Below are 24,688 nucleotides of genomic sequence, written 5' to 3'. Positions count from 1 at the left end.
TGAGGGTTAGCCTGTTTCTGGCTCATTCTGTGATAATGCAGCTTGTGTTTTGGATGCTTGCTTGCACTTAAGCCTTTTAATCACTTGTTCATTAAGAAAAGGTTTTCAGGACACCTTGCTGAGAGGCAGCATCTCATATACCTCTGAGGAGAAAAAAAGCCCACTTAGTCAAACACTCAAAACACTCAGATCCTAATGATAGAATAGTAATGAGATTGAAGTGTATTATCAACTAAATGATAAACTAAAAGATTTGGCACCCGTAACATGGGTTGGCTCTTGAAGCCCCTTGGCTGGTTCCTGAAGGATATCTAAGATGCAACTAGTAGGGGCTGGAATTGGGTTATTTTTCTGTTGGGAAGTAGGCCAACTAAATTGCATTTTAAAAATGGTTTCGTGACAAATTGGAGGAGTGGTCCCAGGTGGTGAAAAAATTCCTAGACCTTCCTTCATGTCATGAGATTCATGACATAACAGTATCAGAAATTGGATTTATGGAGGGAAAAATCCTGATGGGATGCATATTATTTCTTATTTACCTCTGTGCACATCAGTCTTGGGTGTAAATTTACATTCCTTAATTCGTGCTGGAAGAACCAGTAGTTTTGGGTCAAAAGGGAGGTAAAGGCATTGACTAAGCCCAACTTGTCCACAGTTATCCAGGATTCATTCTGAGAGCTTAATCCTCCCTTGAGAAGCCTCCTTTTGCCATTGCTAAAGTCCACCACTGGCAAACCTAGAGAAAGCTCTCATAAAAGAGTCAGACCACCACTGTAGTTGGGATAGATACCTTTTTTTTATTTTTCTGCAAAGCCATCAGAATTTGGATGTATCAGTCTTTTCCTGCACTGTTCTTGGATCCTCACTGCTGAGCAGCCAAGATATGAAATTGTCAGTCCTGCACTTACTGCAGACTTTTCTCTGGCTGTTGTGAAATGGAGAGAGATGCCCATGACACTACACCTACATGAATATTGCATTTGCTAGGAACTGATGCAGCTGTACATACTTATATACACAAACATATTGATTAGTCACATATAAAGCACAATCTAATGCAATGCCACCTAAGCAATTTGCTATTGTTTTAAAGGATCTGTTTCTGACGGAGTGATTCATTTCTAATTCACACAGATACAGGCCATTTAGAGTGTTTTACCTTTAAGAGTGCTCCTCAGCTTGGCCAAAAGGCAAACCAGATCTGCTGGAGGCCCAGAGAGCCCAGAAACAGCTAGCAGTAAACCTGGGATTTAAAATCTCCATCTCCTCAAATATAATGCTGTTTTTTGAGGTGGGCTTATCTCAAGTACTTGGAAGTCTGGCCCAGCCATTTCTGGGCCATCCAGATGGATAACATGCTGTGAAATAACATGCTGGGGAAGCCATACGAGAACAACTGAGGTGGGGGTACCACATGAGCACTGGCCAAGGTCTCTTGGTTTGTTCAACTTATAGGAATGGCATGAAGCTGAGTCAGGGGAGCTTTAGGTTGGATATTAGGAAAAGGTTCTTCACCCAGAGGGTGGTTGGGCACTGGAACAGGCTCCCCAGGGAAGTGGTCACAGCACCAGCCTGACAGAGTTCAAGAAGTGTTTGGACAATGCTCTTGGGCGCGTGGTGTGATTCGCAGGCTATCCTGTACAGAGCAGGAAAGTTGGAAAAGATGATCCTTGAGGGTTCCCTCCTGCTCAGGATATTCTGTGATTCTACAAAATCAAACTTGCATGAGCGCATAGGTGTCTGTTTAGGATGGAGGGCAATAATCAGGAGGGGGTAGGTTCAATTGAAATTGAAAGACTCCCAGCAAGAATCTGAGATTCTTATCATGACTCTAAAATGCTCAGATAACTACATTTTTTCCAGAGAGGGTGTTTCATTTTTGCTTAGACTTTGTGGTTTCAGAGTCAAAACAGACATTATGGAACTTTTTTTACTAGGAGGAAGAAAATACATTTCAGTCAAGCCCTACAGAAACAGGTGCCTTTGGAGCATCTAATTTAAAGCTGAGGCTTCAACTCATCCCCAAATTTCAATTCTAAAGGACCAGACATGCAAATATGCCCTATTAACTTGCACACCTCATTGTGAAGCATCAGCAGGGGCTCTTGGTGGCCTGGGATGGGCCTGATCACATGGAGAAATGCTGCTGCCTGTGGCAAAGCTCCCGTGGGAGGCCCAGGGATCCAGGGGCATGGCTGCCATCCTGGCCAGGAGATGCCCTGCCTGGTACCTGTGTTACTGGCGTCACCAGCGGGAGGGGTGGGGCACATCAGTAGCTGTCACACCAATGCTTGTCTCCTGAGACATCTTCCCAGAAACGTCACTGATGCCACACAGCATCCTCCCACCTCTCATCTGGGATCCACATGTCGCAAACCCCTGTCCAGTAGTGGATGTGTGTCCACATGCTCTCCAGGTATCACAGGAGGCATTTCTCCAGGCAGCAGACACCTCCTTCTTGGGAGTGCTGGTGTTTCCCACCAGCTCCTAGCACTCCCTTTCCTTGTCTGAGCTCAGGCAGATGCAGTGCTATTACAGCACAGTTCTGGGGCACCTCATTGCTTGTTTTGAAGGTCTGGAACTAAATTTGTCAGATAAACACAACATTATTGTCATTAGTAATGAATACAATAGACAATAATTTAATTCTTTAAAAATGAAAAGGCACCAGCTTTTACTAAGGTGATTTTTCTCCCCTCTCAATCTTTTACATGTCTAAATACAGACCTCTCAAAATCAGCTCTACCTGTTATGTAAATCATTTTAATAGAAAGGTTAAAAATGCTTCACAACATCATCCTGTATGAGCTAGGGTGCATTTCTATCACAGACCAATGTTCAACTTTTGCACACTCTCTGAGGTTCAGAGGTCGATAACAGACTTAGGCAGCATTTTTAAAGAAGAATACAAGTCAATAAGAAGGGTAGGGGGTTTATCAGTTTCTGTCCTACTTGCTCTGCTGTAATTACTGTTATTAAAGATTTTTTAATTGCATGTTGTAGGATTCTTCTTTCTTGTTTAGTGCAGATCTGACACACTGAAGGAGCCTGAGCCACCCATGGCTGTTCCTCCTGCAGTAATGGGATGGTTATTCCCTGCAGCAGTTCTGAACCAGGTGCCTGAACTGACACCATTCTCTTGCTGGTAACCTGAGGCACACTTTCTGCTTAAAAATTTGGATTAAAACTATCAGGTGTTATTATCCAGCCCCTTTGCTGGCAGCAGGGTGTGTGCATGGGGAAGAGAGGACAGGACACACTGCAGGAGTATGGAGAGCTGCTCAGACCACCTACTGAGCAGTCTCCAGCCTCCAAGCCTCCCTTGTCCAAGACCTCCTTCAAAAATCACAGGTCATGGAAAACTCACACTTCAAGTCTGCTTTATGGCTGATGTGTTGCTGCTCTTTTTTCTGCAAATAAATTAGTGGAGCAATAATTTATGGGAAAATAGCATGATGAAATCCAGAACGAAATCCCAGTTTAACTGAAGCCAGTGGGGTTATTGCATCCTGTGTAGCAGGAGTGCAAAAGTCAGAGGGGGACAAAATAGAAGATGAGGAAGCAGTTAATTCTTCTTGTGTTTTTCACTGGACTCCCCTCCCATCTTCCCTTTTGCAGCCACGTTCCTCCCTTGCTGCTGGAGGCCTGTCATGCTTACAGACAGGCAGACAAACCCCTAAGATGGGACCCTGCTGCTGGATGCTGCAGCCCAGCAAGGAATTTGTTTGTGAAGCAGACTGCTCAAACACCAGAGGAATTTTTACCTTCAGAGGCTGCTTTTCCATTTCTGGTCATCTGACACAAGATAACAGGAGAAAAAGGGAAGGAAGAACTGCAAGGTAGATGTGCCTGGCACTAGGTACTGCTCTGTGCTCTGAGTGTTGGTGTAGCAGGAGATACCCACAGAGAATTCGTTCCCCCATCTGTTCCTCTGTAGATCACTTTAAAAATTAACTTACTCTATTAAAAAGAAAATGTGATTGTTACCGTTAAGTGGCTGCAGTGCTAGAGATAATTTGTCCTACCCCCTTCAAATTATATCCAAAAATGCAAATTAATAACACATTAACTTAGACAGAAATGAGTGAGAATAAGTTAAAATTTTGTTATAAATGCATTATATTTTGTGTAATAAACAGATTTTTTTTCCTGGCCTATAATGTTGCAGAAGAGATAATTCCTCACTACAGCACATGTCACACTCACGCAGTTTCAGACAGATTAGCACAAATGACATTTCTTGCTCAACTCATCTGATTTTAGAAAGCACTCCTCCATCAAGTTACACTACGTTCAGATAATTATTCTATAAATATATTCTTAAACTAATCGTATGAATGGAGCAAAAATACAGCCACATCAGCTAGACATTCTTTCTGAGCCCAACAGAAGATGCAGAGTACAGGGAGCTGCCAGGGGCCTTCCACCAGTGGAGGGAGCGGGCATCTGACAAGGTCAGTATCTGTGCACAGTTCACAAATAAGAGAATAATCATTAAAATCAAGGTAATACAAATAAAAATAGGTTTTAATGTTTCAAAAAGCTCAAAGGAGACTTATAAATCCATGAATTTTTCATTAAGACTGAATCCATTGGAGCCTAGATCCGTCTTTCTAATAAATTCAGTTGTCAGATGCAGAGGCCTTTACTGCAAATGCTGACAGTGCTCTATCAGTACCCAGGTTAGGGTCTGCTATAGCAGAATTTTCTTTCTTTGTATTTAAATTGATCATGTAATAAAACCTGCTGCTTTAGCAGTGGGTCTTGCATCAATTAAACCACTTAGTTTATCTTATTTTCATTCCACAGCATATAAAAATAAAATGGCTACAGGTAGCATTTTGTTGTCTTCAGAGCTAATCTTGGATCAGTTGTCTTATGAGAAAAACACTGCCTGAAATGAGATGTGAGTTCTGCCTTGTTACACTCCAAAGCACAGAGCAGCATAGTAGCACTCCAGAGAGCCATTTTCCAAAACAGTTTCCTTGCAAGTATTACACTGATATCTTGGGCAAAGCAAAATGTAGAAACATATTTGTGCAGTTATCAGTAAATTTGACCTTGGAACACTGAATTCTGTCTCTGTTTCACAGAATGTTTTAACCACCTTTGGATGAATCCTACATGAAGTTTGCCAGTAATGCTTGTCCTGGCTGATGTTGTGTTAAATCCTTCTCTAAAAGCTTCTTTGCAAGAGTGTCACTGCAGTTCTGAGTTTCTAACTTCTTTGATAGTATTGCTGAGATGCTAGGCTGGTTGGTATCAATCCTTGCTAATGAAATTATGTCTCCAACCTAACTTTCCACTAGTTAAAAGAGGTCATAAAATCATAGAATGATTTGGGTTGGAAGTGACCTTAAAGACCATCTAGTTCCAATTCCCTTGCTGTGGTCAGGGACATCTCCGAGTAGACCAGGTGGCTCAGAGCCCCATCCAACCTGGCCTTGAACACTTCCAGGGATGGGACATCCACAGCTTTTATGGGCCACCCATGCCAGTGCCTCACCAAGCCTGCAGAGAATTTCTTCCTAATAATCTCTAAACTAAATCTTCCTAAACTCTCTCTAATAATACCCTCTCAATTGGAAGATGCTCCCCTTTGTCCTATTGCTACATGCCCTTGTAAGAAGTTCCTCTACAGCTCTCCTGCCGCCCCTTTAGGTACTGGAAGATGCTCTAAGGTCTCTCTGGAACCTTCTCTTCTCCAGGCTGAAAAACAGCAACTCTATCTTTATAGAAAAGGTGCTTCAGCTCTGATCAGCAGCCATTAGCGGTCAGAACAGCATTTCATTTTCCAAACTGTAAACAGCCAGGAGTTTGTGACCTTTCCTTTTCTGTTTCATGATTGTACCTCTGTGCCTGTGCATGGATTGCTGTTCTTCACTTGTTGGTTCACCTCGAATCCAGTTAGCTGGTTAAGATGGTGCAGGACCTGGTGGTGCCTGATGGTGCCCTTTGCTTCCACCAGTGTCTGTACTACAGAAAAGTGCAAGTGGCTTCCTGGGTGGCTTTTGTGGTGAGAAACTTAACTTCAGGATCATCTCACCACTGATTCAGCTTGGGCAGCACCTGCAAGTTCAGTCAGGGGAGGTATTTGGGATTGAGTCTTCATCCCACCTCCCCTTTGCAAAAGTAAAGCTCAGTTAACTGCCTCAAAGGCACTGAGACAGGCTCAGAGTCCACTTTCTTGTATATTATAATACATTTGAAGAACAAAGTACAACTATTCTAAAAGGTACGCGAAAACTATTAGTACTCAGCTGATTCAGAAAATTTATGGAGAATAATAAAAGTCTATGACAAACCAAGATGCAAGGAATAAAAATCCCTGTGACTTTTAAATCCAAGAAATAAAGAATATAGTGTTAATACAGCATAATTGTTTCATTAAATATTTAAAATATACCTTCCATACTAAATTCATATTTTAACAAACATATATTCCATCTATAAACTTGTAACACATTTTATGAATATTGTATACAGGCAGGAGAAACTTCCTCAATAAAAAGAACTTAATCCTTACATATTCAGCCTCTTGATCGAACATTTCCCTTTCATGTCAGGGTACATTTGTATAATTCATTATAATTTATAAATTTTCTACTTAGAGATAATACAATTACAAATGTTTCTTGCAAATCTTTCTTACTGGCCTTACATACCGTTTCATTTAAATATCATTCTGTTATTTACAATTGCTTCATTTTAATGAGAAAAGATGTTCACAACCAATTATTTAATTGCATGGTGCTTTGCAACACACTATTCATCTCTTTCAAAGCAATTTGCATTTTGTGTATTTGGAGCAGATATCAGAAAACATTATTGTAATTTTCTCAAATAACATTTTTGCAAAGTGCCACTACTTGGGGCAAGAGCTGATACAACAATGGAAATCAGCAGTCTCAGCAGCCTTACCAAGCTTGTGTCCTCCTTTACTAGATGGAATAAATATCTTACTGTGAACAAAACTGTATCCAGCAACAACTTTAATCCCCTGAAAACTGAGCTGAAAACATTGACTTGCATGGGGCTTATAAATGTGCCTTATTTTTTCATGTTCCCAAAAGAGTGGGCAAATGCACCAGAAACTGTTGCTGTGAAAGAAAGCTTCTCAGCCCCACTGTATCTCAGTAAACACATCCATGCAGTGCTCCTTTTTGCTCTTTTTCCTTTTATTTTTTTCCATTTTTGTTTTCCTTTTTGTCTCTTACATTTAATGTAAGAGACATGTAAAGTCCAGGTTGTTGAAGGAGAAGAAAAGGAGCTGAAAAATGAAATAATCTGTAGACAGACATCATCTCTATAGCCCAGCAACAGCCTTCCACAGAGTTTTGATGAGGTTTTTTTATGGTGTGTTTTTGGGCTTTCCAATTTGTACATCATTAAAATTCATATTAAATAGTAGTTGCAGGAGTCTATCTAACATTGTAAGCAGAGGTGGTATTTGTGCCTTGATGCTCTTTGAAACACAAGTGTCAGTTTTTCATCTGATGTAAAAATATCAATATGGATGCAATCATATTTTCTTAGACCAAGGGGATGTGCTCAGACCTCACTTGCAAATACCAAAACAACTGGTGAATGGTATTGCACAAGACCTCCTAAATGAATGTTTCATTTTGCATAGTTGTGTGAGCAATTGTTTCCACTTCCTATGGGAACACAGGTTACAAAACATCTTTAATTATTTCACTATACAACTGAGGTTTTTTCCCACTTGATCCCTCCCTCACTAATTGCTCCTCAAAATCCTGCCTGTCCTCATCATCAATGCATGACTGTCTTATTTATTGCACATTTCTTACACCCTGCTCTGAAAACAGCATTTCACAAACATTTAACTGACTCGCAGGGTGCTTCTGGTGAGATGAATTATCAGTGGAGATGGCTATGCATAGAGAGCCAAGACACACTGAGCAAACACTCCAAAATACCCACTAAGTCAGGATGGAGGGTTTGAAATGCCTAAGGCTTATCATTTCATAGTACATCATATTTTCTACAGCGCTTTATAGTCTCAGAAAACACCTTCTATTGATTTCAGATGCAATTGTGCATGCCAAGTGCTCCTGCAAGACCAATCCTGAGATTTCAAGCTGGGTACCACAACATGCAAATAGCTTGGTTCATCACAAAGGGATTCAGTGGCAGAAAACAAGGCTAGGCTGAGATTCCAGGTGAGGATTTAGCTGTGCCATAGAACAGGCCCTTGTCTGCCCACAGCACATTGCCATGTGTAACCCATGTTCTGCTGGTGTGAGAAATGAGATGCAGAGAACCAGCTGGTTTTGCAGCTCTTATCAATTCCAGAAGCAAACCCTTGGTGTACACAGTACTGATCTGTTGCACTCCACAGCCCAGTTGTCCTTTAGAGAACTCAGTTTGGCCATAAGATACTGTAGATGTACCACAATCAAATGACAGTTGTCCAGGATGTCTTAGTTTTTGCACCTTTCAATGTTTGAGGCTTTTCCTTTATTAGCTTTAAGACAGTTACTTTTTCATGCAGTCTTCTGCATCCTTTTCCTGAGAAAGATGTGAAAAAATTAGTACTGACGTTTAGCATCAGATAACATCCATGTGGTCAGCAGGACAAGTAGTTAATAAGCAGATGCATCCCACAATGGGGGGGTTTTTTTTAAATATTCTTGTACTTTAAACACATTTGGGATGGGGATGGTAAAAAGCATGTCCTGACACAAGGACTTGGCCACAAAAAAAATTGTCAGCCCTCATCATGAAGCATTCAAAATTCAGCTGAGAGATGTATGTTTTCCCTCAGCTTCTTTCTGAGAAAAAATAATGAGCAGTAAATATCCAGCACAGAAAACAATATGCAAATATTCAATAATAAAATAATGCAAACACTTTTCTATGTACAGAAAGAAATGTTTTATCACATAAAATACCAGCAAAAGGTAATGGCCCCAATGTCTTCTGTAAGTAGAATAGCTTCTACAGTTCTAAATAGTAGTTTTAAATAATGATATTTTCCAAGTTATTTTGATTTATTATATAACAAGCAACAAGTGGGAATCTTGAAAGATCATTGTAATAGTTGTAAGCTATTTGATACGCAATCCTGAGCCTGTGGGCAGGTGAGTGTGGCCATGTTTGGGAGGGGGAGGCCAATGCCTTCCAGGAGCATCACCTCCAAGTGATCACTGAAACCCTTTTAATCTAATATTTCATTGCACCTTTCTTTATGCCTGTGGCTCTCTGACCAGCAGCATTAGTATAGATTTCCTGTAGATACATGGCATGGACAGATACTGGCTTCATTGGCATGATCTGCCTTCCCTTCCTGGTCCCGTACCTTCATGCAAGTTTGTGGAAACTACCTGCAAAACCTCTGGCAGATTTTGCTGGGAAAGGTTCAAAAGCTAAGCAGAGAGGGCAAGTTGACATTGTGATAACATCACAAATACTTTTATTAAGGAGCTGGAGTTAGGAAGGTGTGTGTATATATGGCCACAGAAGGGCACTATATATGGAGCACAGCTGGAACAGCTGGAGCCATGCCAGTTGACGTGAACAGAAGACTTGGCACGTAATTGCATGGTGTGCAGAGAGCCCGAATGGTTTCCTTTTCTTAAAGCAGTGCAACACTGGAAGTAGATTTCTAGGGCATAATTGCTGTAGCTACTGCATGTATTTATTATCTTAGCACAATAACTGACTCCAAAGCTTAATAGAATGGGGTATCATTTCTTGCACAATAGTGATGTCTTGTTAAATTATTCACATTATTTATTTGACAGATACTAATAACCGTTATTTGGGATTCAAGAAGGAGACAAAAATGGCTATTTGTTACATTCCTCCATTATCTAATATTCATAAAACGTATGTGATGCAGAATTTCTCTGATGGATGGCCATCTAGAATGTGTTTACATGTTTTGTTTTATTAACAGGGAAAACAGCTACTGAAACTTATTTACAGCTGTCTCCTGGTGCTCAAGACAGAAAATTGATTTCTGATCACTGGACCTCCTTCTTACACATTCAAAAAATATCCTGGTTTGGACCATATCCCACTCTCACAACATTCCTCAGCCTTTCCCTAGGTGGCCGCCAGCCTGATCTCACATTTGTTAAAATGTGGGCATTGGATTTATACTCTGACCCCTCCACACAGGACTGAGATCCCTCAGGAGGTCTCACTTATCCCAGAGGTAAATGATGTTGACATTTGCCTTCAGAGATGAAAACCTATTATATGAGCATTGGCTGTGCTTTCCACCCCAGCCAATACCCACCAAGAAATTGTACCACTCATAGGCTCAATTCATATGACAGAATGGGCTGCAGGCAAAATTTATTTTCCCATTGTCAGCTCCCATTGAGGCAAAGGGTATTTAAGACATTAGTCATGTAAATCCCCAGTTCATCAATGGGAAGAAAGGGCTCTGAAAATTGTTAAATCTGATTTTCCACGCTTAACCTGCTGCTTCTATCACAATTCTTCTTTTTGTTGTTGTTTTTAAGAATGCTGTTTTGTTTCTTCAGATATAATGACCTAAATATATTCAGTTATGCAGAACAATGAAGGGAAATCAAGTGTCTTTGATTCCCTGACATGCTCCTATGGAAATAACTGATTAAATTTTTCAAAGCAACAGATTTTCTCATCCTCCATTTTAATCATCACATTATATACCACTACTGTTCATCACATTATATACCACTACTGTTCAAAGGCAAAACCAGAAATTTATTTTTAAATTCAAATCCAGCGGCTTCCTTGTTTGATTTAATCTTTTAAACCCCGTAAACAAGTTTATCAGCTGATTCTGTAACCTAGAGCAATGGTCTTTCACACTAATTAGCAAAACAGGACCAAACAAATCCCAAAGAAGAAGAACCATTCTAAGTTTCCTTGCCAGTACACCCCAATCAGGGCACAGGAACCAGGCAGTCAGCTCAAAAATGGTACTTCTTCAGATTTCTTTGACTTGCTTAGATATTTCTTTTACTTGCAGGTAAGACCAAACTAAATATGCTTACGAGCAGGCTGCAGGTTGAGATTAGGCAGCTTGGAAAACCCAAGATCTTTTCTCCAGCAGCAGACACAACCCAATAAGTACAAGAATAAGATAAGAATAATGCACTGTACAAGAAAAAGTATGGTCAGGTAGCAGTGCTGCAGGGAAGGATGGGGGCTTAAATGGGTTTTTTGACCCAAACATTAGCCCTGGTGGTGTGCTCTGGAACAGCAGAGACATGAAGTCATCCCTCACAGAAGACTCAAATCCAGTCATGGATACTGTTTCTTAGCATCTACTCTATGTATTGTAGCTACAATATTTATGGACAAGAATCCAGTTTTTTCATTATTATTGTCTCTGTATATCACACAGCACTATAGGGTTTGTGTTAAGCTAAGGTACTCTGTCAGTGATGAAGATGATGATGATGGTGATGATATTTACTGACTCCACATCCCCAGTAGGAGCTCCAAGACATGGTGAGGTTTGTCCAACTGGGGCATGAGCCACAGGGCTGGTGACTCTTCTCTTCCTCAGGCCCTGCAGAGCTCAATCCAGCTCACACACAAGGGTGAGAGCAAAACTCTGTGCATATCATCAACACTACCACTACAGAGACACATCCATGTGCTTTCCTAAACAATAAACAGACACCTGGGTGACAGACCTGTCATCACCTTTTGGAGAAGCCAAATAAACTGTGACCAGAGAGTCATCCTCATCCACAGACCTACCAGTTCTTCTGAAGGGCTGTAACAGATCTTTGGTATCAATTCAACCTGTCTGTCTGGTCTTCTTTTCATCACACTGTCTGACAATTTGCTTGAAAGGGAAGGCAGACAGACAAGACTGTGGTTTCCCAAAGCTCTTTAAAAAAAAAAAAAAAAAAAAAAGAAGACAGTATCCTATTTACCACCTCCATTTCCTGGCACATGACGGATGGAAGGCAGGGGTTACACACTGTAGTCAGTAGTTTGGCATTCTTGTAATTGGGTCTCCTCAGGAGCCCAGGCTGAACCCCAGCTGGACCTGGTGATTTGTTGCTATTCATTTCATCAACTTGTTCTAAAACCTCTTCTTCTGACAGTTCAATCTGAGGCTGTTTCTTGCTCATCTCCAGCTGGAAAAAGCCGTGGCATGGGAATTCTCCTGAGGTTCCTCTCCAGCAAACACCAGCACAGAGATCTTGTCTGCCTTTGCTCTTACGGTCTTGTCATCTTTAAGTGCTCCCATTACCCCACAGTCCTCTCTAGGCCCTGTGTGTTGGCTGGCAAGTAGCCTCTGCCTGATGTAGCTGAAAATGGTTTTGTTGTTGGGTTTATGCCCAACAATGAAATTACTCCACAAAAATCCATTTTGGCTGCCTTTACTATGGGTTTCCACCTGTTTGCTCTTTTGCTTTCCCTGGTGTGGACACAATCTACGCTTCTTAAGGACATCCTTGACAGTCTATCCAGCTACTTAGCTCCTGCCTGTTTTAATTTCCTTTTAAAACATTTTCTGATAACTGGAAATACCTTTACTGAAACTAGGTAGTAAGGTGCCTTTTGAGAGAACCTGCAAGCATTTTACCCTCTTGGCTGTTGCTTCCAGTTCCCTTGTAACAAGCTGCAGATCCTTTTGAGCACCCAGCTGCTCTACAGGCTGCATTGCTGCTGCACCTGGTGGACACCTTGAGCAGACAGGGTAACCCACCTATCTGCTAAATAGTCTGAGGATGGGCACCTCCACTTCCCACTGGCCTTCCTGCTTTGCTCTGCTATACCTGTAGTCCTTGTATTCCCCAGCAAGGCTGGGCAATAAGGGAGAAGACTCTGCTTCTTGTTTACCTACCCTACTTTAATACATGTGGGATGGACTCTGGGGAGTGAAGGACTGTTTTTTTTTTTTTTTTGGAGATGGGGGTGGAGACTCCTCTTGCCCTCTTCTCCATCACATTGTCTCAACTCAGCCAAAGCAAGTGAAGTTACCAAGGCTACCCTACAGTGCTGTTCTGCTCCTCCACAGCTCCACAACACCATGGTCCAACAATGAATGAGACAATGAATGAGACAACAAACTGCACTGCATGTGGAAATCAGCTCCACCGTGGTGTGTGGCCACAGCAAGCAATTATCGTTCCACAGCCTCTAATTTTGACTCCTGTAAAACCTTCTTTTATGATGCCTGCTCACTAAATATTAATTTTCAAAATGCAATGGTTCATCTCTTAATATGCATGTGACTGGACTCATGCCTGTGTGCTTCCTGTGCATTTCGCAATGCAATAAAAAACCTGCTCCCTGCTCTTAATGACTTTGTGATTTATTGACTTGCCCATCTTTCCTCATTTCAGCTTGCCAAGCTTTATTTATTCCTTTTGTACATCAGTTGAGGGAAATAAACAGCACACACCCCACCTTTGCAAGCAAACAAATGCCTGATGGTGATACAACAGAATCATCACTAAGTAAAGTCCTTCCTTGGAGGTATTCACATTCACTGCTTTTTTGGCTGCTTGCATAACCAGGCCTACTAAACACTGACTAATTATCCCTGCTTGGGATTTCTCCCTAATGCCATTATCTCTAACAACATTGGCAAAGATTTTGCTTCATGTACAGCTTTCACTGATCATGTAATCACAAATGTATTCACACAAATTGTCTCCTGCATGTTGGAAGAAATATCTTGGTGTAAATTGCTGAAATTAAAAAAACTTTCAGCACAAAATTTCTCAAAATTTGTTCCCTCATTATCTTTTGTGGTTATCACAAAGCAAACTGTCCCCCTTTTCTTGAAAAGAGCTGTGCTTTCCAGCTCTGATCCCAAACCACACTCCCATTTTTTTCCCCAGACACCCAAAGACCTAAACTGTCTCTGATTTCACAAGTTCTGCAAAGTCCCTCCAGATTTCTGGGAAATCTTATTTGTTCAAAGAGACCCTTCCCTGGGTGATGTGGACATGGTGCAATGCTCTCTGTGCTCAGTTTCTCTCTGGATATTCCTGCATTTCATGTTTGCTGGTTAGTCTTGTGTGTATGAGAAAGGGAATCAATAAAAGCTGTTAATCTACGTCCCTAGAATCCTTTTGCTCTCACAATGTAACAGACACTAAAAAATAAAGGGCCAAGATTAAGCAAGTGCCAGGACAACTGACTGAATGGGACTCTCAGCAAAGAATGGGTGAGCCAGCTCCAAAAGAGGAGGAGGAGGGATCTGTATCCTGAAAAAGAAGTGGTGGCTGTGGGGACAAGCAGGGCAAAGTGAGGTGCAAATGCTTGATGCTTCTAGAAAAAATGACTATAGCCTGGGGTGGGTCCTTCAGAGAAATCCAGGGACCCCAAAGCCAAGTATGAAACACCTATCTATTAAAAAAAAAAAAAAAATCACATCTGTATGCAGCACTGATGAAACTAAACTGGGAACAATGAGTGTATTTCTGACATCCATGTTACCAGAAGTCTTTGGGAAAAGTCAGCAAAGATGTAAAGAAGAGAGCTCCAAACCAACTGGATAACCAGGGAGTCATTCTCTGGTGGAAGGCTGGGAGTTCAATCTGTCTAGCTCATCAGAAAGATGACTGAGGAATGATTTGATAGACAGCAGCTTTTTCCACTCAAAAGGAGGAAAAATATTAGGCATATAGGAGCTCTTTTAACCTCATGGAGGAAAAGAACAGCAAATATGAAAGACTGAATGGTGATATCAGACCTGCTTTATTGGAAATATGCACATATTTTTAGCACTAGGGTTGATGGGCAGTGGGAGCAAACTGCCACAGAAAGTTATAGATTTCCTCACCCTTAATTATTTCAATGAATTATTAAAGTAATTCTGAAATATGCACTTCAGGCAAACATGAACATCCTGTGCTTTATTCAGAGATTAAATGTGTTACACCAAGGGGCAGAGGAATCAAGAATAAATGAAAGTAGCCTTCTGGCCTTGGACACAACCACCATGACTAACCTCCTGCGTGCTCTTAGGGGCCCTGATGCCCCTTCCGAGGAGAAAGACAGATTTTTCTGGGTGGCAGTGGTCAGTTCTGGGGGCCTGTTTATTTATTATACAGTGGGGCTCTGATGACTCTGCTCCTGGACTTCTGTGCCTGAAGACCTTTGGCAGCACTGCACGAGGTAAGAGAATCTTGGTTTTATTTGCATCTTGGTATTTGCAGAAATGTCTCGTCAATTAGCCTTCCCTTCTGACATATGTCCAGTCAGCTGTCACTGATTGAATTATTGCCTTCTGGATTTTATTTCCTTTTTTTTTTTTCCCACTAAATAATCCATCTTGCATATCTGGTTCTGTAAAACTAACATTGTTTCATAGGATTTTGCTGGCATTTTCTTGGTTACCCTTTAAAACTCTCCTAACCACCAACATGTCAAAACTGGTGTCCACAGGCTGCCGGCTGCTGTTGAATACACTCAACCAATACTAGCTGGCAGAACCACATTTCCTGCATGCATTGGCATATTAGCCTATAAAGTTATTCATACCAAAGTGCATTTCAGCTGCTTAGTTGAAATCCTATCATCTTTACCCTTGCAGGGCTTTTCTTGGCTGAAGATGCAGTTATTTTTGTAGTTTCCTTGCCAGGCACAACACAAAGGCTTTTTTGACTATTCTTGCTGGAGCCAAGGGAAGATACCAAGCAGAGTTTTGTTTACCTGGTAGTCTTCAGCTCATAAAAGACTTAAGCAGATACCATTTTCAGCATAGTGGAAGCTAGGGCTGCTGAGAGCCTGGGTTAGTCATACCAGTTTTAAATTTTTTATTATTGCATCTACTACAATCCATCCATTGATAAAAATAGTTATTTGCACACAGACATCCTGTCCTGTTATTTCCACCTTTGGGCAGTCAGTATCCACAACCCTATGAACTCAGAATTGTCTCTGGGCACACAGAGTTTTCCTCTTTTGAAAGGCTGAAAAAGCTGAAGCTGTTCCTCATCAAGCAGAGGAGGAGCCTGGCAGAAGGCGTGCCGGAGTGGGGGGGTCCCAAGGCAGCAGACAACCCATGGATGCTCCATGGGGTAAAACCCCCAAGAAGGTATCTCTCTTGCATAGGAAAATATGCTTTACTCATCCTGCAAGCTCATGGGGACTCTTGCACTGCTGGGCAGCTGACATGTGATGGGACGACCTCAACTGCAGAGCTCTGCTGTTTCTCAAATGTTGTCCTTTACAACCTCCTGATCTATACACAAAATCCCCTGGCTGAAGCTGGGTGGCATTTCTGAGCCAGGCAAACTGTTCCAGCCAGGGTATCCACTTCCAGCTGAGCTGGTGATGATGTAGGTCATAAGCATGTGCATTGTGCTGGTCCCTCAACACCTGCACAAGGATGAGTATAAGTCCTCTCCCACTGAAGGCAGGAGGGAAGTGGGAAGTTTAATTGTATGGGAAGTATGGCACTTGGGGTAATATATGCCATGTCCTGACCATTCCTTGCCATTTGCTTTCTGGGATCTAGCCAAATGTAACTTGGAGCTGGGAATCATTGGTGTTGGCTTTGAACACAAGGACAGACACAACAGGACAGAGGAAGGTCCCCATGGCTAATGGCAGAAAAGCAATTTTGGCAAGTGCCTCTCCTTTAGACACTCAACCTCCTCACTGACACCTCAGAGCGTACCTGAGGCTCAGCTGCTGCCTTCATATTTAACTGCCTTTGTGGGGACTTCTTCCCATCAATCTGCTCTGCAATCCATGCCATTTTGGAGACACCATTAAAAATTTCTGCTGCAAAAGCTGCCACAGACATAATTCTCGCTTTGGAGGTAAACCATTCTACGAAGACTTTAATCCATGGTATAAATTACAGCAACCTTTGGTCCTTCCAACACAGCAGGTGGCAGAGGAAGAGGAAATTGAGACTCGTCTCTGACAACCACCTTCATTCCCTTTGCTGAGCCGCCTCCAGCTTTGGCTGACAGTCAAGCTCTGCAGCACAAAAATTCTGAGACCTTGTACGTGTAGCTCACGTGAGCAGCTCTTCCTCCAGAAAAAGTCCCTTGTAAGCCAGGGAGCTGGCCCACAAACAGGTTTTCTTTTCATCAGAAAAGGTTGCAGGTTCAGGCTCTAATTTGTTTGATAATTTTTTTATTGTGCTGGCCAACATGTTAAAAAGAGATTTATTCATGAAAAGGACAACGTCAGCATCTATTCCCTGTGCAAACAGATGAGAAAAAAAATCTGTAAACAGCAAAAGTAAGACAGAAAGAGCAGACAGAAAGACAAAGAGCAGCATACTAAATTACCCCTGCCATGTGGGTCACTTTGGAGCATGTTTTTATTTTATTAAACAGCTCCTGCACAAAGTGTGGTTTTGCTCAACTAAGGCATTGTACATTGAATATTAAAATGATGCTGAGGCTCGTAAGTGCTGAGGGCAGGGGGAGAGCGGATACACCCCTTTTATTCCTGGAGTTATTGTTTTACAAATATAAGGTACTGATGACACTGTGTGTACAACACAGATAGGCATAAAAAAATCACTGCAGTGGCTCAATAGGGATGATCTGCAGCTGAAAACCCAGTAATGCAGACAGTAGGTGAGGGAAATGTGCTGAAATGTCAGGATGTGGAATGCCAGGAGAACAACCCTTAAAATAGTTGCACCAAAAATAGCCTCTGTGGACAACAGGAGGGGGGTTCGCCTTCATTTATTTCTATTACCAGCTTCTTGACATGCTGTCTCTCAAGCACTCCTGGTCCCAGAGACACCCCTTTGTCCCATGCATGTGTGCCACTGCTGCAGTTCCGCAGGGATGGGAGCACCCACCAAAAAGCAGAGTGCTGGAGCTGCCAGTGCCAGGGGAGGAGACAGTCACCTCGTGTGGCTGGCAAACACACCAGCTAAAACTACACCTCCCCAGAAGCTTCAGAGCAGCTCTCTGCAAATAGCAGCAAATCCTCTGACAGGGCCCAGAGGAAATAAACTGAATGGTGCCTTGTAAGCTGGCAGGGTCTGCACCAGAGCAGGGGACCAGCAGAGATGGTGCAGCTCTGGTGGGGAAGCAGACTACTACCCTCCATCATGCTATACAGTAACCTGAAAAAAAATCACCTCTTCCCAATATATCTTCCCTGCAAAGCTGGGCCAGACATCAGGAGCTGCAGGCGGTGCCCACACAGTCATTATTTCTCTGGGCAAGAATTTAGATGGTTCTGGAGCAAAAGTAATCCCTCAAGGCTAAATCGGCACGCAGCTTCAGGGTGACTCCAGAGATGCTGCACAGTACCAGTGTGACCTTAGTAAGGCTTAAAGGACCTTTGGTTTCTTCAGGTAAAACATTTGAAAAACAAGGTGTGTAGGCAAGAAGCAAGTCACCACGCGTCTGAGCATGATGGTCTGAGGACTACTTCTGCCAGACTCAGCTCTCGGTAAGAGGCAGGACCCAAGGTAGGGAGGGGAAACTTTCAAGGAGAACAAAAACATAGGAGATACTCACATTTTGGCATGCAGTGAAGTGCAGCTATGTCAGCAAAACTTGTTTTCCAATACATACAATAAACATAGGTGGGAATTCAGTGCTGGATTTGCAGCCGGCAGCTTACAATTCAGTGTGATGACTCAGGACTTTCAGTTGCTCTGCAAGCAAAGGCTGCTCTGAACTTACTCAGACAGAATTTCCATTTTCCATGACAAGAGGACATGTCTCACTCTTCTAGTTCTTTTCCTGATAAAGCTAATATTGCTAACCCACAGCATTTCAGAGATTTTGTATGCAGTCATCATATCCCTGAAGTGCTGTAACCATTGTTTTTTGGCTTTATAATCACAGTTTCTGTTCTTAGAAGTGATGTTGTCACACTTTTTCTGAAAGCTATTATCTGATGCTGTATCTGCTAGGTCTCCCTGGGATCAGAGGGTGAAACAGTCATTCATTCTGTCATTCCTCTCCCTCAGGATGAGATGTTAGAGGCGACTCCTACTCCTGATTTTGGTTTCATAACAGGGTTGTGGTGCATTTCTATGTCCTCCCTGTGCAGCATCACCCTGTGCAAGTGCAAAGGGTCCAGCCTCTCCTTGAAGCAGAGGGCTCCCAACATCTCCAGTGCTTTGCCTGCCTCCAGGTGACAGCAAAGATGGGAGTAATATTTATTCCGAGGTCAGGGGTAATTAGGTAACACGGGTTTTGAAATAAATGAAGCATAAACCATTCAGGTGCTAGTAAGTATGAAATGGAAGTAAATCTGAGTGAAGCTTTGACTCTTTCTAGAGCTGAGTGAACACAGACATTGAAGCGCTTGGGAAGGTGTAGGGAGGAGACAGATTGTAGCCTTTGGAAGCATAAATCATAGACTGTTTCTATCTTTTTCAGTCATTAGGAAAAAAGAACAAATGACAAAAAGAGAAAGGAGAGGAGGTCAACAGAGAAGGGTTAAAGGTTAATTTCCTGATTGCTGGGATATGAAAGGTAATGGCCCCAGATGCCTGTGAATTTCCTTTCAAAAGAGGCATCATCATTTAATGCAGTCTTTTATTGCCCCTTTCACATCAGTTTCCTCATGTTCCAAAACAGTCGTTTCTTCTGCTATTAAGCATTACATTTCCCATACTGTGGACCTTGACGGTTTTGACATGCTAGGTAAGGGCAGTAAATCTCCTAGAAACATAACCTACTCCTGCTGAAGGTAACAGGAACTCTGCCACTGGTGGCTGTAGCAATGCGGAAGGTCCACTTCTGATGACTAATGGCATTAGTCACATTTTTACTGGAACCCCTTGTTTATGAACAATTCCAAAGCATTTGTTCAGAGAGCTCAATTTAAATGCAAACATTGCAGCTTGTGCTCCATTTTATGATATCATGAGCTCTTGAACTCCGGTTTATGTCACCTGTAGTCTGCAGGCTGTCCACTGCTCTCATTTTAAGTGGGGGATTTGCATTTTGGAGGGCAGGTGGCATACAAAGGACTCTTACAAACATTGCATGTGAAACTATATGGGAAAGCATAAGAAGCAGTCTATGTGTTAAACCAAAGTTTTACAAGGTTGAAAGGTTACAAGGTGATGGTGGCAACTGTGATGTTAAATGAATTGGCAAGTCCATTGGAAATGATGAGCATCAACCCCTTAGATTCAGTCAATTCAACTCAGACATCCTACAGTAATAACATATTAATATTTTTAGGTCGTCTGCTATAGCCCAGCTCCATCATTCCATGATGGAGGACTAAGGACATGGCAAGGAATGTCCCCTGGGCCACTCTGCAGCTTTGTAGCCATATGCAGAAATCTCTCACAGGGTTTCCTACGTCTTGTCCCATAGAGAGCTGCCGGGCCCACATGTGCTGTAAGAGGGTCCCAAAAAAGTCCTTTCCAGAGCAGAGGGAGGGAAGCAGAGGGCTGTCTTTCCCCTAAGCTCCACGGGACACTGGCAAGCCTCTGAAGGTCTGAGCTGCAGTCTGCTGCTTTTAGCAGTGCTATTACTGCAAGCATGTGGCTCCATGTGGGTACTAGATGGGCAAATCATTTTTGCTGTGCCTTGATCTCTCAGTTCAGGGCCCCATTTTGTGTATGATTATTTTGTGGTCACTGGTGTCTAGGTCCTAAGTAGACATGGCAGAGCAAGGCAATATTATCCCTCTATTGCAGGGAAAAGGGTTGGCAGCTGACAGGAGAGCAAGGCAATGGTACCCACAGCTCAGGGCAAGAATAAAACCAAATCTACAAAGTGTGTCCCCAACAAAACCACAAGCTCACCCTTTGTCTTTGTAAGGCTTTTCAAGTCAAGCTCTGCTGCTCAGAGACAAGAGTCCACAGGACTATAATGGGTAAATGGGGTTCGCCAGCTTCTGACAGGGGTAATACAGCACCTACCCTGATCTCGCATACTGCAAATAAATCAGGGTTCACCTGCTGCTTTTTGGAGAGGAGCTTGAAGTGTCTGGGTAATCAGAAGGCAGCTCTGAACTTGTCATGAGGGTTGCCTGATGGCTGAACTACCACATCTGCCTGCCCCTAAAAGGATGTTAAATGATGATGTACAGATCCAGTGCATGCAACTTACTTTTGTGTCCTCCAACTACGCCAAAATAGTATTTTCACTCCAGCAGAGAGTTGGGATCTACATGAACAGGCCACTAAAGGGAACTATGTGGTATTGGCATTTCTCAAAACATCAGACACGGATATTGCCATTTTTTGAGACGTGGGATGTAAGATGAATAGATTTCATACCATGACTTCCAAGCCTCCATACTAGGACTTCTGATCAACTGCCCTATTCACTGTAGTTATGGAAGTTATTTATGTTAAATAGATTAAAGGCCGAGCAACTTAGATTTTCTATGAGTGATTTGTTGTTTCAGCTTCTTTTATGTTAACATCTGTTTGCATTAGTGCGGAAATACCATACTTGCCTTCCCTTGAGAAAAAAATTTGCTTGTAGACTCAAGTTTATCTATTTCTTGTTAGAGTAGCAATGTCTTCTGGGGTGGGGCCAAACAGGCTGGTTCCTGGTGGCCATTACTCAACAAAGCACTTAATTCTTTACACACCTGGTGAGGAAAAGTCTATGGCAGAAGCAGTGAGAAAGACTCTATCTTCTCCCACAAAAATAAGTTTAGCAGGTTTTCAGCCCAACTCTTTTCCCACTTAAGTCACCAGTCTAATTCCTAGAAATGTACCTTACAAGCAGTTTTATATACTGTAAGTTGCAAGACTCAAAAGTAATCAATTCCCTCTGCTATTTGCAGCTTTGTTATTCATTGGCATTAGAGGCAGACTCTTTGGAAACACTTCGTAGCACTGTTTAAAGCCTTTCCATTTTCTGTTTTGTGTAATGTAATGTACACAAATGTATTCAAAAGTAACTCTGAAAGTATTCTCCTACCGTAAGTATAATGGGATGATTACATTACTACAGAAATTTGGGAAATTTATACAAATATGATGACAAATTCTCTGTTTGACTCAGGCTGTTTGGTGCATGTTTTCCACCTCTCTCTGCCTGCCCCGCCTCTTGATCTGTGCTACTGATGGATTAGTAGATTGGTTCTTATTTTGGAACAATTACCAAAACTTCTGTAGTCCCTCTTGTAAGAGTCTCTTAAGCAAGGAGGGAGAAGCTACAGGTGCATCACACTCAAGCAGGGATGCAGCCCTTGTTCTTCAGTGCCGTTGCCAGGCTCCAAAGCCCCATGTCCCCACCACGGGCGAATGTTTAATTCTAATGGCTGTGCAGCCTGGCTGAGAACATCTGAGCACGGGATAAGGCAAAGATGTGTCAAAGGGGTGTTTCAGGTGAAGGTGAGCCAGAGGCTTAACCTGAATACTGCTAGGAGAGCAAAGCAGAGTTTTATATTATACTTCTTTTGTAATCTGCTCCTCCCGAGCTTTGCTGCTTCTTAGTAGTGCTAAGGGTTTAGAGCATCTGTGCACCAGAAAGCTTTCCTAAATCAATAGTCTCCTGCAGCTACATAAATAGCTAACTGGAGCAAAGATGTTTATTTTTGAAGTGGGAGATGTTGCTCCTGCGACAAGGTTTTATTATAATGATTTTGATCCTCAACCTGCAATCTTTACACCAAGACAAGACTCCCCTTGATTTCAGTGCAAGCTTTGTCTGACTAAGGATTTCAGAATTAGCTCTTTGCTTTTATTTTTATTGAAAAACAAGCCTGCACTTGACAAGGAAAAAACAGTAAGTGGATCATGTCAGAGAGACAAGTTCCTATGAGAAATTTCTAGCTGGAAAAACACAGCTTTTTGATTACATGGCAAGAAGCTGCAAGGTTAAAGCTTCAAGAGTTTTCTGGGAGAAAAAGATGCTAATAGACTAATGTGAAGGGTACCTATTCCATCAGGGAAAAAAGGTGCAACCCAGCATACACCTCTGCTTCCTCTCTGTCAGGGACTACACAAATGAGTAAAGGTTGCAGCAATTAAATTAATAAAATATAAACATTAGAAAAAGATTTCCACAAAAATTTAAAACATCCATGGAAATAGACACATTTTGATCTAAGGATTTGATCTGAAGAATATACATCAGTCTAGACATATTTCATGCCACCAAAAGGGCCCTAATCCCAAGGAGGACATAACCCTATACAGGAGTGGCAGCTCTGCACCAGTGTACTTCCCTCCACAAGAATCCCTAAAAACGGGCCATTTGCAGGGAAGAGCAACATGACAATCAAGCCCTGCAAAGATGGGGAGCACATAAAGCTCCACAGCTAATAGTAATTGCAGACAAGGAAATGGCAGCAGAGGGGCTGGGGTGTGCCTGCCCAGGGCAGCCCTGCCGTGTGGTGCAGACAGGCAAGAGGAACCAGAGAAGTGGGGCAGCTACAGGTCTGGAACACTGGGAATGGAACAGGTAACTGCAGAGCTGGGGGTTCACTCAGGACTTGTGCCCTGCCCCTCGGCATCAGTGGAACAAAAAAAAACCTAGGACAAGATGTAAGCAGGGTAGGAGTGTCTACTGCCTGGTCTGGCAAACAGAGCAGAGTGTTTGGATGGGTTTGGTGATTAGGGTTTTTTTGGAGGGGGGAGTAGAGTTTGGGAGTCTTGGGGGTTTTTTCTGCTTTACATACAAAATTTCCCCTGGAAGCAGAGGGTTGTGAACGTGTCGCTCAGCCCGCAGCTGCTTGCTGAGCCCTTGTATGCACTTCAGTGCCCTGCTGATGCAGGTAGGTGGGTGCTCCCATAAGTTCGCGCCAGCTCTCGTCCGTCCAAAAGTCTCGTTTGACACAAAATCGGGATGCAGGAACAGACACAGCAAGGTGAAATGTGCGGGTATATTCTCCAGAGGGGTGGGGGTAGTGAGATGCCACGTTGGAGAGCAGCATCCCCGTTGCCCAGAAGAGGGGTCAGGAGCCTGAATTCAGTAACTCGGTGTTCCCCGGCACCAGACTTCAGAGGTGGGGAGCAGTGGGAGTCACGTGCCAGCCAAGTCTGTTGCTCCAGCGCTCGGCGTGGGCAGCAGGCAGGAGACAAGGACCATGGCAGGGCGGGTGTTCCCCCGCAGAAGGCTGCACCAAACACTCCAGAAGCGGAGGTTCACCAGCATCACGCAGAAAAAGCGAGCTGTCAGCTCACCCTTACTGCAAGCTGACAGTTCCTTTCAATGAGAACGTGCAGCCTTCTCGATCCTGCTTTTTCAATAAGAAAACCCCGGGGTCAGTGCGTTTAATGGAACTCATCCCACCATAGGCGTGGACCGCAGGCACTGTCCCCACGCCAGCAGAGCGCGCGGTGCGGGGACACGGGCGGCTCCTCCCGCCATGCCCCCCCGCACAACCCTCTGCCCACGTCGGATCGGCCTGGGCACGCTGGCTTCTGCTCCCCCCGCTCGCCCGAGCCGCGGGTACCTTCGCCACCGGGGAGCTCACTGCGGCGGCGCTACCCAGCGATCGGTACCGACCCCCGGGGGGAGGCAGGGCAGGGCAGGGCCCCCGCGGCAGCGGCACTCCGACGGTGCGGGCCGGCCGATGCTGCACGGGGTCCCCGGCCGGCCGGGCGCGCGTCGGGATGGACGGGGGTGGGGAAGGGGTGTCAGGGACCCGGCGCTCCAGAACGGAGCCGCTCCCGATCCGCCCCCGGCCCCTTCCCGCGGCATTCCAGAGCCCGGCACGTCCCGCCCGCGGCGTGGCACGGCGTGGCGCGGTGCCCCCCCCGCCGCCCGCCGCGGCCGCCGCCCGGCGGGTCCCGCCCGGCTCCGCAGTGTCGGGGGCTGCCCCGTCACCT

General features: G+C 43.5%; 1 long non-coding RNA gene across 1 annotated transcript; it reads right to left on the bottom strand.

Moving 5' to 3' along the window:
• Positions 1 to 8,651: 8,651 nt before the first annotated feature.
• Positions 8,652 to 24,680, bottom strand: LOC140682637 (uncharacterized). The gene is made up of 3 exons (XR_012054592.1): positions 24,313 to 24,680; positions 18,441 to 18,580; positions 8,652 to 17,155 (listed from the first exon to the last, which is right to left on the bottom strand). It is a non-coding gene; the product is annotated as an uncharacterized lncRNA (long non-coding RNA).
• Positions 24,681 to 24,688: the final 8 nt, after the last annotated feature.

This window comes from Taeniopygia guttata, chromosome 2, assembly GCF_048771995.1.
Source record: "Taeniopygia guttata chromosome 2, bTaeGut7.mat, whole genome shotgun sequence".
NCBI classification, from domain to species: Eukaryota; Metazoa; Chordata; class Aves; order Passeriformes; family Estrildidae; genus Taeniopygia; species Taeniopygia guttata.
This window is presented reverse-complemented; position numbering and strand designations above follow the sequence as displayed.